The sequence below is a fragment of the Myodes glareolus genome, chromosome 9 (assembly GCF_982192425.1).
Source record: "Myodes glareolus chromosome 9, mMyoGla1.1, whole genome shotgun sequence".
Taxonomy (NCBI): domain Eukaryota; kingdom Metazoa; phylum Chordata; class Mammalia; order Rodentia; family Cricetidae; genus Myodes; species Myodes glareolus.
In genome coordinates, this window is record NC_142034.1 from 27053996 (window position 1) to 27070398 (window position 16403).

General features: G+C 41.9%; 1 protein-coding gene across 2 annotated transcripts in view; it reads right to left on the reverse strand.

Annotated features, from left to right (window-relative positions):
• Positions 1 to 16393, reverse strand: part of Znf652 (zinc finger protein 652) — a 55012-nt gene extending 38619 nt beyond the window's left edge. For both annotated transcript variants that reach the window (XM_085695683.2, XM_085695681.2), the window contains exon 1: positions 16172 to 16393. The gene's annotated coding sequence lies outside the window, so the exon portion shown is untranslated. The remainder of the gene's footprint in view (positions 1 to 16171) is intronic.
• Between the last annotated feature and the right edge of the window lie 10 nt (positions 16394 to 16403).

Here is a 16403-nt window from a genome sequence, read left to right on the forward strand (position 1 = left end):
CCCCTGGAACTGGAGTTACAGACAGTTGTGGGCTACTATGTGGGTACTGGGATTGAACCTGGGTCCTCTGGAAGAGCAGCCAGTGCTCTCAACCTATGAGCCATCTCTCCAGTCCAAAAACTAATTATTTAAAAAAATTCATATCTGAAAGCTGGAGAGCTGGCTCGGTAGTTAAAACACCTGTGACTCTTGCAGAGGGCCCAGAGAGTACTTTGTCACCAAGCTGACCAATCTGTGCCTGATCTTCAGAACGATATGGTAGAGAAAACTGACTCCCCAAACTGTCCTCTGGTCTCCACATACACAGAAAACAAATAAAAATATAATTTTAAAATGCCGTATCTACTTGATGTCACCAATTCCTTCTTTCTCTGCCATAACATCATCTACTAAATGGAATGACTCAAATTAATCTAGTGAGTCTGGATGAGTGGCAGCAGTCAGTCTCAGCAGGGGTTCCAGGCACTGAAATACCCAGGGAATGATAACCAATGGTATTCTGCCTCAAAGCCAGTGCCACCAGACAGGGCTAGAATGAGGGAGGCACTTGCCTAGAATGCATAAGGCCCTGGGTTCAGACCCTAGTTCTAGAAACAAGACAACCCACAAGATATTTAAATGCTTAGCTAACAATCAAAGTGCCTACATAAGAGACTCTTGACTACCATTCTCAATAGGTCAACCTCCTAGTGAATGAAAGTAGCTGTTTCCCTGTGCTCCTGGAGATGGGAGCTCCTAACTACACTGGAAAAGGCAGCACTGTGCATGAAGCACACTTACAGGTGACTATAAATCATGTTTCTGCAGGAACGCAAGGAGGGTGGAGAAAGTTCTCTAGCCCTACCTTAAAATTGCCCTGGGCAGAATTGTCTATGAATGTTAAAAGATAATTTTTTGAGATATTAACATTAAAGATATTGTTTAAACAATTTCTACTTGTTTAAACAAATAGAGATTCATATATTATATATAACACACACATGTATATATAAATTTTATAAATAACATTAATCTATGACAAAGTTCAGGCATTTAATGTTTAAAAGCTTAATTCATTTTCAAATAGAAAAAGTATGTATCCCAAAAAAACTAATGAAATCTGAACTCTGAAACCTAGTTAAAAGGAACAGAGTAAAGTTGGTTTCTTAGTTCTGAGAAACACTGCTACATAAGACTTCATCAGTGGAGGAACTGAGAAAAGCGCAGATAGCTTTTCCAACCTTTTCTTCCCTCCTTCCATCTCCCTCCGTCCTTCCCAATCCCCACTATGTAGCCCAAGCTGTCCTCTAACTCATTAGCCTCCTAAGTGCTACTTTTCTGTAAACATAAAATCATTCAAATTCATAAAAAAACTTATTGCAACTGCCTATATAAAATTATAATCACCTTAAAAGATTTTGTCTGCCAAAAAAAAAAAAAAATCTACTTTGCGTTTCTCAAAAGAGACGTTTTTTGGGCTTGGGTTGTCCTACTGCCCCTCCCAGCCTCACCCTGCACTGGAAACGCATATTCTCAGCTTATTTGATAAAGATTATCAGTGAGCAAATGGGCTTGGGTTTTCACCAGAATCCATGCACAAACACATGTAAATACATTTTATGGCTAAAATCTCAAAGTGACTAACGTCAAGATAACCTGACTGACATTTGGCATTAACTGGCCCTGCTGCCGACAGATCATGACTGCATCTGGAACAAGGGGCCTGAGTGCAGTTCAGCGCTTTTCCTAACTCTAGGTGTGAAGACATGTGAGTGGGACACCCCATAGCATTATCTATTGGAACAAAAACTTTAAACAACAAAAATAAGCAATACCGATACAGAAATATTACAGAACCATCTGCATTTATGGTATAGATATATATTGACTGAAACAGATTAGGTCCATGTGGAGAAAAGGGATTTCAGAATATGTGAGAAGAAAACCATGCTTTTGGGGGATACAAATTAGGGTCCCTGTGAGATGGATTAGGCGTATTTGGATCAGTTTCACGCAGTTCCACTATGCAGCACCACAAACACACTCTCCCTGAGCCTGGAGCCTGCTTGCCAGCCAGTAAGTCCCTGGGACCTTTCTATCTCCGTTTCCATGGCACCACATTCTCTCTTACACACAGACAACATATGCATGCAATAATGATTAAACTTAAATAAAATTTAAAAATTAAGAGACAGACACGGTGGTTCACACCTGTAATGCCAGCATCAGCACCAGGGAAGTAACAGCAGAGGGGTAGCCATGAGTTCCAGCCCAGCACGGTTTTATATGAGAGTTCCAGGCTAGCCAGTGCTACACAGTTAAAGTCTGTCTCAAATACAATAAAATAAAAACTCAAGGAGTCAGGTGTGGTGGTACAATCAAAGTACTTGGGAGGTTGAGGCAGGAGGAACCTGAGTTCAAAGCCAGGGTAGACTACACAACAAGAACTGTTCCAAAAACACAAACGAATACTGCACTAGCCAATAGGCTAGTGTCTTTTTATAGTGGTAAAATATACATCATGTGACCCAGTAGTCCTCCCAAACCTGCCTGTGAATGTTATAATGACTCTGTTTATAATCACCAAAAACTAGAACTAATACAAATGTCTTCAAATGTTGAGTGATAAACAATTAGTGGTACACTCAACAATGGGATATTACCTAGCGATTATACCCAACCAACTGCTGATGTGCACGGAAACTTGGATACACCTCAAAGACACTGCATGCAAGAAGTCACCTTTATAGGGAACATACTGTATGATCCCATCTCTATGATCTTTTCCAGAAGAAAAAGCTACAGTGATGGGGGCTAGGCTGGGGGTGAGGGGATGATGCAAAGGGACAGGAGGGAGATCTGGGTGGGAATTATACTACACCTTGATTGTGATAGTATAGCTATACAAGGGCATACTCATACTGACACTCACACGAGTTTCTAAAAGTCAGAAATATTTATGGGATTTAAACTTTTAAATTACTTTTTCAATGGTGAAACTAAAATAGTTTCAAAGTTCTTTTATCAATGCAAAAACACAGGCACCTTGGAGCCAGGTAGTGGATGTACATGCCTTTAAGGCCAGCATTTGGGAGGCAGAGGCAGGTGGATCTCTGAGTTCAGACCAACCTTGTCTACAAAGCAACTTCCAGGATAGCCAGTGCTACACAGGGAAACTGTCTCTGAAAACAAAAACAAACAAACAAACAAAAAGTCACTTCAGAACATTAGCAACTGACCTGTTGGAAAATGGGAATGATAATAATTGATAATAATAATATGATACAATAATATTTGGAAAGATCCTAAGAAGATTAACTAGTAAATGGTATATAAGTTTGTTAAATAAACATGTATAAATATGAAGTATAAACAATTTGGGTATAAAAATGAAAGACCACTCCAACTAAGTAACTTGGAATTTTGTCCTCGGGAAGACTAGGTTCTGATTATTGTTATTGTCTGGCATAGGGTCTCCATGTAACGTAGGTTCACTGTGAGCATAAGTTTCTTGCCTCTGCTTCCTGAGTGTCTCTGAAATATCATCTAAATTCACTCACTGATTTCTATAGAAATAAATGTTTACTACTGGGTCCTTGTGTTTTTATTCTATAACCATCTACATGTACACTGCTGCTCAAACAAGACTGCTGCTAAAGGAGATTATACTATAGAGTTTTATAAAGTCTTCTGGGGGCTGGCAAGATGGCTTAACAGGTAAAAGTGTTTGCCGATAAGCTTGACGACCTGAGTTCTGACCCCAGAGCCCACATGGTGGAAGGAGAGAACTGACTCAGAGTGGTTTACAAACTGCTCTCTGACCTCCATACGTGCACTAAGGCAATGCAGCTTGTGCACTTCACATACATGGTTTTAAAAATCTTTCCATATAGTCATTAGTTCTATCAGTTTTACCCAGTATAACAGGATCCAGTAGTGAATGTATGTGCGTGTACATGTGTGTATATATTAAGCAATGCTAAGCATGCAGTCTTATAGAAGGTCATCAATTTAAATGTAATACAAAATGGAACCCAACCTTAACCCCTTTAGGAATTTCAGGTATTGAAAGAATTACCACTCTGAGTAGGATAAGGCCATACAAATAATGATTTCTTAAAATTATTTAATTATGTGTATATGTGTCCATGTGGTACTAAGAGCACATGTGATACAAGAGCCTGACGAGGTCAGAAGAGGGCACTGGATCCCCTGGAGCTAGAGTTACAGGTCGTTATAGACCTACTGATCTGGACACTGAGAACCAAACTCAGGCCCTCTGCTATAGTAGTAAATACTCTCAACTACTGAGTCATCTCCCAAGTCTATCTATATCATGATGTTATCACTATGTTTTCTACTCCCTTTAATCTAGTGAGCAGTTGAACCTCTATTTTAAGAGGTTACTCTTTGTGAAAAATACAGAGCAGTGGTTTTTCTTTATTTTTTAACCTTTATTTTTATTTTACGTGGAGAGGTGTTTTACCTGCGTGTATACCTGTGCACCATGTAGATGCAGTGCTTTGAGGAGGCCAGAGGAGGGCATCAGATTCCCTGGGACTGGAGTTAAGCAGTTATGATCTACCATGTTGGTTTTGGGAAGTGAACCTGGTCCTGTAGAAGAGCAGCCAGTGCTCTTAACAGCTGATCCATCTTCCAGCCTCAGGAGCAGCTTTTCCAAACTGCCTGCCCAGCCCAATTAAATTTGTCTAAATTAAGTAAGCCTGAATAGAAACAGAATGCCCATGAGCAAGGGTAAGCATTGTGGCATGAAGTTTTAATTCAGCTAAGGGGTAGATGTGAATGAGTGAATGAGCACACATGTCCTGCTCATTTCTGTGGAGTCAAGGTCCAAAAGTTTAACATGACTAGGTAGAGACAATAAATATCAGTTCTAGATCTGAGCAGTCTAGCCTTGCAATAGGTGGCTTCTGTGGCATCTCCCAGAGCTTAGCGTACTGCCATCCCCAGATGACATCTTCAAAGACGTTTTTAAAAATCTAGCTTTCTATGTGAGGTGGTGTGGTGGTCTGAATAAAAATGGCTCCCATAGACTCACAGGGAATGACATTATAGGAGGTGTGGTCTTGTTGGAATAGGTGTGGCCTTGTTGGAAGTATGTCACTGAGAGGTGGGCTTTGAGGTTCAGAAGTTCAAGTCAGGCCTAGTGGCTCACTGTCTCTTCCTGCAGCCTGCAGATCCAGATGTGGAACTCTCAGCTACCTCTCCAGCCTGTCTACCTGCATTCCACCACGTTTCCCACCATGATGACAATGGACTAAACTTCTGAACTGTAAGCCAGCCCCAATTAAATGTTTTCCTTTTTAAGAGTTGCCGTGGTCATGGTGTCTCTTTACAGCAATAAAACTCTTAACTAAGAAAGGTGTCAAAAGGACAGGAAAATGGAAAGGCAGACTGAAGACTTGACAAGCTGTAATAAATGCACAGTGCTCATTTCTTTACCAAAGACTGACAAGAAAAAATCCCCCCTATAAAATCAGATCATCGTACTGGGTATGGTGGCGGATGCCTGTGATGTCAGCACTTAAGAGACCAAGGGAGAAGACTGCTATAATTTTTGAGACCAGCCTGGTCTAAATTTAAGTTTAAGCTAGCTAGTGCTTCATAGTGAGACTAACTGATTAACCTAGTTGATTAAATATATAAGTAGGGCTAGAAAGATGGCTCAGTCATCAAGAGCACTTATTGCTCTTGTAAAAGACCCAGGTTCGGTTCCCAGCATCCACATGATGACTCACAACCATCCTTAATTCTAGTTCCATGGGATCCCATGTCCTTTTTTGACCTCCACAGGCACTGAACACACATGATGCACAGACATACAGCCAGGCAAAATACTCATACACATAAAATAAACACAAAAATATTAAAAATACATAAACAAAATCCAGTCATTTCTACTGTGTATATATTTAAGAATGTTTAATTTTTTCCACTAGGCAATATTAGCATACTATATTATTATCAAGACTTAAATATTTCTAAATTTAAAGGTAAAATTTAGGGGCTGGAGAGAAGGCTCAGGAGTGAAGAGCAATGGCTGTTCTCCAGAGTACCCAGGTTCAATTTCCAGCACTCACACGGCAGCTCACAACTGTTTATAACTCCAGTTCCAGGGATCTGATCATCTCACACAGACTACATGCAGGTAAAACACCAATGCAGATAAAATAAAAATAAATATTTTAAAATGTTTAAAAAGGGGGGCTGGAGAGATGGCTCAGAGGTTAAGAGCACTGACTGCTCTTCCACAGGTCCTGAGTTCAATTCCCAGCAACCACATGGTGGCTCACGGCCATCTGTAATGAGATCTGGTGCCCTCATCTGACATACAAGCATACATGGAAAGGATGTTGTATACATAATAAATAAATCTTTAAAAAAAAGTTTAAAAAGATAAAATGAAAATTTAATATAGATATATATTAATATTAGGTCACAATTTGAAATTTTAGAGCAAAGACCACATCAAAATCATAGATTTATCTGCTTTAAAAAAAATAAATCATTACTATTATATATTTGTGTGTGTGTGTGTGTATGTGAAGATTTTTTCTTTGTGAAACTCTTTAGTTAAAGGCCATATTCCAAGACAATTTGGCTTTGCCCACTGGAAAACTGCATGGAGACTTTGTTTTTTAAAAGGCGGGGGATGGAAGATGGCTCACTGGGTAAAGCATTTACCATGCAATTGTGAGGTCCTGAGTTCAGCTCCCCAGAATGCACACAAAACTGGGACTCAGTCATCTACCTCTGTAATGTCAACACTCCTACGGTGAAATGGGAGGTGGAGACAGGAAAATCCCAGAGCCCACAGGCCAGCTAGCCTGGTGTATGCGTAGGTGAACAAGAAACCTGTCTCAAGATGAGACCAACATCTGACGGAGGAGGGTCATCTGTCTATGTGTTACTTTCATTGGTTAATAAAGAAACTGCTTTGGTCCTTTGATAGGACAGAATATTAGGTAGGCAGAATAAACAGAACAGAATGCTGGGAGGAAGAAGGCAGTGAGGCAGTCGCCATGACTCTCCTCTCCGAGACAGACGCAGGTTAGGATCTTTCCCGGTAAGCCACCACCTCATGGAGCTACACAGATTACTAAATATGGGTTAAAGCAAGATGTGAGAATTAGCCAATAAGAGGCTGAAACTAACGGGCCAGGCAGTGTCTAAATGAATACAGTTTGTGTGTTGTTATTTCTGGGTGTAAAGCTAGCCATGCAGGAGCCAGATGGGAATGCAGCCCGCCGCTCCTTCTACAAACATCTACACTTGTCCTATGCCATCTATACATGCACCCTGCACACAAACACCAACATCCATGAACAAACTTGCCAGGTGTGGTGGCACATGGCTTTAGTCCTAGCACCTGGAAGGCAGAGGCAGGCAGATCTCTGAGATGAATGGCCTACATTCCAAATTCCAAGCTGCATAGAAACACCCTGTCTCAAAAAACAAACTTGTTCACTAAACCTTATACTACAGCATTCATATTTAGGACTATTTTTACTTAGAAAACAGCCTGTCTTATTTCTTCTCTAAGCCAGAATAAATGAGTTTCATTCATATACACAATCTAATGAAGTTGTCACTTGCCTCCTAGCACCAGCCTAGTCACTGCTTTCTCAGCCTGAGCACTGTAAACATTTAGTTCATGGCTGTGGTGACTCCTCACCTGTGTACTAGAGGGTTAGCGGTACCCAGCAGCACGTTCCAACCCCCAGGAACAAAACAAAACAAAAACAACAACCCCCCCCCAAAAAAAAACTTTCCGAGACATGGTCAAATGTTCTCTGCAGGCAAAATAAACCACCTGTTGAGACTCTGCTTTACAGATGTATAAGTTTTCATCATTTCTGTATTTGAGCAAAGGGGCTGGGTGGGCAACATCACTACAATAAAGGAAAAGCATCTATTAAATGAGGTTTTTAATGGGAACAATAATGCCTCAAGATTTACTTAAGTGTGTATCTATGACAACTGCATCCCATCAGACAATTGGTTGACAAGTTTAACAAATTCTAAAATATTCAAAGCAAGGTTTTGTTATATTGCTATTTATTTAGAACTTGTTACACTACAAAATATACTTTCCTGCCTCTATTTCCCAAGAGCTGAGATATAGATATGCACAACCATATCCAGCTGTGATATTGGTATATAAAATGATAGTAAAAGAAATACTTAGCAATTATAGAAAGATACCTTTCAGACCATATGTGTGTGTGTATATATTATTTATTTATTTATTTGAGGCAGGGTTTATGTTGCCCAAGGTAGGCTTAAATAATCCTTCTGCCTCAGCTTCCCCAACAGCTGGGACTACATGGATGTCCATCTCCACAGTTAGCTCAGCTGTAATTACCTGAATGACATTTCCCATCACACACACACACACACACACACACACACACACACACACACACACACACACTGGAAACAGCAAGAGGTAAAGAGCAGGAGGGGCTTCAGACTTCAGTCATCTATCTGCTGTTCAGCTGGTCACAGTGGCAGCACCTGTAGTACCAGCTACTCAGGAGGCTGATACAGGGAGATTTGAGCTGAAGAGTTCAAATCCAGTATGAACAATATAGTAAGAGGTTTTTTTGTTTGTTTGTTTTGTTTCGTTTTTTTAAAAAATCAATTTCCAGGGCTGGAGAGATGACTCAGACTCAGTGATCAAGAACACTGTTGCTCTTGCACAGGATCTGGTTTGGTTCCAAGCACTCACACAGTGGTTCACAGTCATCCGTAATTCTAGCTCCGGGAGATCTGATACCCTCTTCTGACCCATGGCACAAGGAATGTTTGTAGTATACTTACATATATGCAGGCAAAACATTCATACATGTAAAATAAACAAATCTAAAATAATGTTTATTAAAAAACCATATTCCTGTTCCTGGTGTGGTGGTGCCCATAGAGGCAGAGGCAGGAGAATCTCTGTGAATATAGGCCAGGCTGGTCTGGTCAACACAAGGAATTTCAGGACAGCCAGAGCTAAATGATGAGGCCTTGCCTCTTAAAACCAAAACAAAAAAAACAACAACAACTACTTCCTCTTCTGGGTACTGATTACACACACACACACAAATCAAACTGTACATTTTTGTAATGTAATGATTTTTCTATTTTTCTGTGTGAACTTTAATAAAATTTTACTTTAAAGAAAGTATATACTGAACAACTACTTACCTTCAACTCAGGTTCCCCATCATTCGATTTAAGCCCCACAGACAACCAGTATTATTAGCTTTTTTTGAAAACTACTAAGTTTTTAAGAAGTTACTTTTACACAGAAAAAATCCCCATAATGTAAACAGTGACACACCCACTCAAAACATTAATTTGTGCCTTTTGATTTTGTTTCTGGTTTTTGTTTTGTTTTGAGGCAGTTTCATGTAGTCCAGGAAGGCCTTAAACTTGCTATGTAGCTGAAGCTGCCCTTGAACTCTCAATCCTCTGCCTCAACTTCCCAAGTTCTGGGATTACAGGCAAAAGCCACCACACTAATTCCTCTGGCCTTTCAAAATTAACATTACTGGGGGGCAGGAGAGATGGCTCAGTGGTTAACAATACTGGCTGGTCTTCCAGAGGTCCTGAGTTCAATTCCCAGCAATCACATGGTGGCTCACAACCTATAATAGGATCTGATTCCCTCTTCTGGCCTGTAGGCATACATGCAAAGCACTCATACAGAAAATATAAATAAATAAATAAATTTTTAAAGTAACATTACTGTATGTGTTCCACAGCAATACAGTGTCCTCATTCTTTGTTGCAGTGACTATACATATATATGTGTGTGTGTGTATATTTTATATATATATATATATATATATATATATATATTCCTACTATGTAAATATATGATAATTTGTGTAATGAATTCTTTATCGGAAGACATTGAGATGGTTTCTGAATCTTTTGTTGTTGTGGTTGGTTTTTTGGTTTTTTGTTTTTTTTCCCCAGACAGGGTCTCGAAGCAGCCCTGGTTGGCCTAGAGATTGCTAGGGAGACCAGATTAGTCTTGAACCCACAGACGCAGAGATCCAACTGCCTTTGCCTTCTGAGTGCTGGAATTAAAAACCTGCATCACCATGCTTGACTGGTTTCTGAACTCTGATTAATTAATTTTAATTTAAATGACTCTATAAGCTAAAAAGAAAAGTATAAGGGGGCTGGAGAGATGACTCAGGGTTAAGAGCACTGACTGCTCTTATACAGGTCCCGAGTTCAATTCCCAGAAACTACATGGTGGCTCACAACCATCTATAAAGGGATCCAACGCCATCTTCTGGCAAGCAGAGGAACATGCAGACAGAGCAAGCACTCATATAAGTAAAATAAAAAGTATAAGGCTATCTACAATGAGTAACCTTCAAGCGAGGTAATTTCAAACTCCAATCGTGTCCTAAAACAGGAAAAGTCCTTGGCCGTTCCAGTTGCTCAATCATACAGATTATTCACAGACTTGAGATCACACTCTCTCCTCCAGCACAAGAAGCTGCTCTAAATGTGTTAAGAGTGATACATGTTGAAGAGAAAAGTCATTCAGGTCTTCTCATTTTCTAGGTCACACAATATAAGTAAAAAGTTCTGTTCCAACACCAACCCAGAAGAGTCTAAATTCCAAAGCTGAGAGGCATAGATACACTTAAAAATCTACTCTCACGGTTGACATTATGTCTTGGTTTAACTTTCTAATGTCACATGCACAGTAAAGACCAAAATCTCACTACTCGTTCATGGGTTTGTGAAGGGGGGGAGGGAGCTCGAAGATTAACTTTCTGCTAAACCATTTGATTTATTTACTCAGGAAAAACAGTGTTTGTTAAAAGAAAGTATCCCTTCCAGAAAAAAATTTACTCAGCAAAATCTATTACAATGGACTAGAACGTGTAGCCCCATTCTATTTTGTTTGCTCTTTCATTCCCGGCACACGGCTTTCATTCCCGGCACACGATGTTAGTGTTATTACCATTCCATACTCTGGCCAAGGGTAACTTTGTCTTGGTGTGCTGCAGAATCTATGGCAAGTCAACGACCATTGTTTGCCAATCCCTCTTTATCATAATTTAAAGTTAATGACTGATTCCACCACTAGGCAAGTCACTAGGCAGCTCAATAATAAAGAAAATCAGGATTAGCAGATTCTCTTGAGGTCAGTCCTAGAACACCGCTGATATGTGTCTTCCTTATCTGAACTGTCGTAGACTTACCACAATGCTATACTGAAAAAAAAGACAGGAGTTAATTTATTCTACAGTAGCCAAACTATTTTAAAAGTTATATGCATCAAATAATACTGCATATATGACCTTAACCTATTTTTCTTTTCTCCTCTCTTTCTTTTCTTTTTTTGTTTTTTGTTTGTTTGTTTGTTTTTGTTTTTTTGTTTTTTAGAGACAGGGTTTCTCTGCGTAGCCCTGGTTGTCCTGGAACTCACTCTGTAAACCAGGCTGACCTCAAACTCAGAGATCCAACTGCCTCCTCCTCCCCAGCACTGGGATTAAAGATGTGCACCACCACCGCCTGGCTGAACCTATTTTTCAAAACTGTCAATCTCTAGCTTTAAAAGAAAATGAGATGTCATATTTTGCCATAAACTTGCCTTTTTGACTAATAAGCAAGGCTCCACACAATCTATAGATCAAAAGCAAACCATTAATTAAATTTAACAGGTACAAGACCTTACCTTTCGTTTCTTCCCCCACCAAAGCAAAAACGTACAAAGTACAGTCAACCTATAGCCATACTGACAGCTCATGATCAAAAAAATCAGATGAGCTTTGGGAATTCTCACAAGTATTCTCACAAAATATTCACAAGTATTGTTTAAAGTCAATCATAACTGCCATATAAACAAGCATCTGCACCTCCACTGACTCTCCCAAGCACTTGATGGCTGTGCTAACCATGAGAATCTACACAAGGTTTTGCATGTGATTCGACTCTGGACACAGAACTCATTGAGATATGTTAATGTCCGAAAACACCCTTTTTATCACATAAGTTCTGAATAGACTTAAAAACAAGCACAACCTGTGGGGTAATGTTGCAGAATTTAGAGCTAGGTTTTTATTGTCTCTACCAAGTTTGACACAAACAAATCAACTTTCTAATAATCATGTTAAACCTGCAAGTTACAGTCCAGCTCCAAGTCAAATATTTGCAATTTTTCATCCTAAATTTGAATAAACAAAGAAATACATCAAATCTCTAAGTGTGGTCATATGTTACAATGATCTCCACTCTGACAAGCTCCAAATCCCACTATTCACTGAGTTCCTGATGTGCACAGAGACCAGGAACTGTGCTGGGAATTTGCATACTTTATCTCTAATCATCACAAGAATCTCATTGTACTGACTAGGAAACTGAGGCACAAAGAATCAAGGTGATTGGTCCAATGCCATAAGGCAGTAAACAGTGGGACTGGAAGGTCAGGTTCCAAGGAACTCTTCCTTTAGCTAAAATCACCAAACACAGTCCCAGGTCACCCCATCAAAGTCAACACACACAAAAACAAGAGCTAAGAAAAACACCTAAAACAGTGGCACACAACCCAGGAATTACCAAGGACACGCAGTCACCTACTCCACAAGAACTAGTTTCAAAGACTATTTGTTCAAACTCCAAGACAATCCACTCTTTCCTCCCCCACTTTCTGGTTATCTTTCAACTGGCTTTTTAGAACAAGAGAAAGAACTCAAAATCATCAAAAACCTATGAGAAAAGAGACAAAGGTAAATATAGTTCACATTATACTTTAGTTCTTCAATAGGCTTCAGACATGTAAACCTACTAACACATCAGTAACCCTACTAACCTCTATACACACACACACACACACACACACGTGTATATATATATGCAGATATGTATAATACAGATTTGAAAAGTATTTTCTTACCACACTACAAGCTTACTCCCCAAACTTAGTGCACAAATAGGAACCACTCTGGGTGTCTGGAAGCAGATCTTGAGGCATCAGTTCCAGAGAGGAGCTGCTGGTCTGAAACCTCCTAAGGAAGGCTGTCTGAAGAGAAGTGCTGAAGAAACCAAAGCTGCTAGTCCTAATGAGGGTGAGCTGTTGGCATCACTACTCCTCTGTCTGTCTCACTGCTGCGCTGAGCAATTGTTTCCCTGCATCCATGACCTGAACCTGGCAAGCAGAGAGGATGCTGTCCTCATAGCCCTAAATGTTACCTGACCAGCACACTGCTCCCTGAGATTCCAGTGATCCTCCCCTAACATTACATTCACTGATTGGGGGGGGGAGGGCTGTTAAACATATTTGAAACTTTGAAGTCCTTTGAGTTTAGGATAGGCAAATAATTCAGATGATAAAAACTACAGGCGTGCCACCAACAAAAAAATAACCTGTAATATAAGTCACTTCAGTCATGCACATTAGGTAATATTAGGTAATAAAAATGCAACATATGCAGCCTCAGCATACTTTCAAACACCACAGAGTACACTGAATAATTATTAGAATAAAGGCTATCCTCCAGGTGTGTGGAACAGGTTCTGTGCAAGATTCCAAGCCTCTCTTGCCTTTCAAAATGCTAGTTAATACCAGGAATTCCTTAAGCTCTCAGAACCCTAATTATTATTTTTAAAGTGAAAACTGTATGCTTCTAGAGACCTGGGAATGTGGTTATTATCACTGCCTATCGCCCACTATTGTAAGCTGGAACATATGTCTCTTGGTTGAATTACGATCCAAAGACAAAAGTGGAATGTAGAGTAATTTAAACACACACACACAAACTGACATTTACCAACTGTTATTGACAGAGTAGTGCAAAGTTCATCCTCAGCGCGAGATTCCGAATGTGGAGAGCAAATTTTCCAATTATAACCAAAATTTTCCCATTAAAATGGACGGTTTTGATGGCACCATGAAATCAAATTTAGCAAAGCTGGGAAAAACAATCCTTAACCCTGAGCAGGTGCTCTACCATGGAGCAACAAAGAGATCAGCCTCAATCTTTAAGTACCGTATAGTCCCATAGGGCCACTATAGAACATACAACACATTTGACTACATTTGCTACATTTAGACTATGCCATGAAGATAAAGGATCAATTGGTCAACTCTAGATTATTTTGGCTCTAGTTTTAACTTCTGAATGATTCTCACCCATCTCGCTCTTCACAGGAAGACAGAGGAAAATATCTTCTAATTCCTAACTGCTCTTATTTACCCAAAGAACAAATCACAATAATAAGCCACCTGGAGAAATGGCTCAGTAGTTAAGAGCACTTGTTGCTCTTACAGAGGACCCAGGTTCTATTCCCAGCACGCATGGTGGCTCACAACCATCCTTAACTCTAGTTCCAGGGCTTCCACCCCCCTCTTTCACTCTCTTCTGACCTCTGTGGACACCAGGCACACATGTGGTACACATACATGCAAGTAAAGTATGCATACAAATAAAATTTAAAAACTGACAATGATACATATGAAAGCTTCTTTGCTCTTTAGTACAGAGCCAAAGTCAGTCTAATGCTCAACAGAAACAAAACACAATCTCAAACTGCTTTCACTTTTGCATAACATAGATCTTAACTTGAGGCTCCAGGACCAGCTTCAAGATGACTGTTTAGTTGCATACAAAGCCCTATGTTACATATTGTTTCACTGCAGAGAGGGCCCTGAAGACTTCCACCGCCCCAGTAAAGAGTTTAGGATCACAAAACTTGGCGGTGAATCTTTTATACCGAAGACAGTATCTGTGTGAACACATGTGTACAGTGAAGATACAAATAAGCAAGCCGTTGACACAAGGCGACTTACCCACCACACACCAGCCCCCCTGGGGAACATCAACTGCCTCAGCCCTCAGCACACCGTTCGAACAACTGGCAGCTTTCCTTTCCTAAGCCAACATACATGCTATCAACAAAGCGTGTGTTCTTTGCCAGTCTCAGAACAATACGGATCAGACCATCCTCTGGAAAAAGAGTATATAGACCTTCATCCCAAAAGATTACACTACTTACACAGGCTATGCCTTGTTACGTTAAACGTTGCAACAAAAAACAAAACCAAAAGAAAAAAAAAGATGAAATTACTGTGTGCGGTAAGTATCTAATTAACTGGGGGGGAGGGGGAGGGAGGGGACAGGAGAGCACCGCTCAGGTGATACCGAGAGTGTGCTGGCAAAACATATAAGGGAAATACCACGACGATGCTTAAACATGGGTATGATCCAGGGGCAACCAAAGAGTGGTTGACAGAGGAATATCCTGTAGCTTGGTTGTGGAAAACATCTTCCTCCAAAGGCACATTCCTTTGATGGGCACAAGCCATTTCTGACAATGGATCCGCGATGACAGGGGCCGTTCTGTAATCAGGAAGTGCGCGAGTGTGCGTGTGCATATGTGTGTGCTCGCGCGTGTTCGTGATATTGTTGTTGGGGGAGGGATGAGCTAGATGTAATCACAGACTGGCCCGCTTCAAAGAGGAGCATATGGGATCTTAAATCCCCAAGACTGACATCAGGGCGAGGCAGGGACATCTATCATTTCTTCCGGAGACATCCCTCGACAATGATCATGTTTCGTAGAGATGTAACAGGGTGTCACTCTCTTTGGTGTCTCCGACCTGAGACTCTTCAGCAGAGCCTGATTGGAGGGGAGGACGAAGTGGGGGTGGAGAAAGGTCTGCATCGCCCACTGGGCTGAGTGTGGTGCTGCCGGTGGCGAGTGTACATACATCACATGTGTGTTATCTTCTAGTGCCACAATACTCCAGAAGGCTGGAGGTTTGGGCGCAACCGCAGGGCGGGGGAGGTAGTGGGTGCAAGACACCAGCTGCAGGGCAGGAGAACGCTTCCCTCCGCCCGCTAACCCGTGCACTCCGGCCACCCCGTCAGGCCTCGAGGCGAGCCGGCTCGCTGCAAAACTGCAGCTAAGCGAGAGTCCCGGAGGGAGGGGGCGGGGGGTAAGAAGCCGGCACCCGCGGCCAAGCCGGGAGCCGCAGACGCGCAGCGCCCGGGGCCTGCCCGCCGGATGGGGGCTGCTTCGGCCTAGCGCACGCAGCTGCCCCAGCGCAGTTCCGCCAGCCCCGCCAGCCCGGCCAGGCGCAGAGGAAACGCGACTGCCACGGCGCCGCCGCGGCGGGGGGCGAGAGCGCGGGGAAGGGGCCCCTACTCACCCGGGCCGCCGCCGCCGCCGCCGCCGCCGCCTCGGCGGCCCATCCCTGCGGCGGGGGCCTGTCGCCGCGCCGCGTCGCTCCAGTCCCCACCGCCCGCCGGGCCGGCCCCTCCCCCTGCCCAACGTCTGCGCTCTGGGCCGCTCCTCAGACCCGGCCTCGGCCGCCGCCGCCGCAGCGCTACGTGGCCGCCGCTCCGACGTCTCGCGACTCCCTTCCGAGCGCGCGAGGCCGA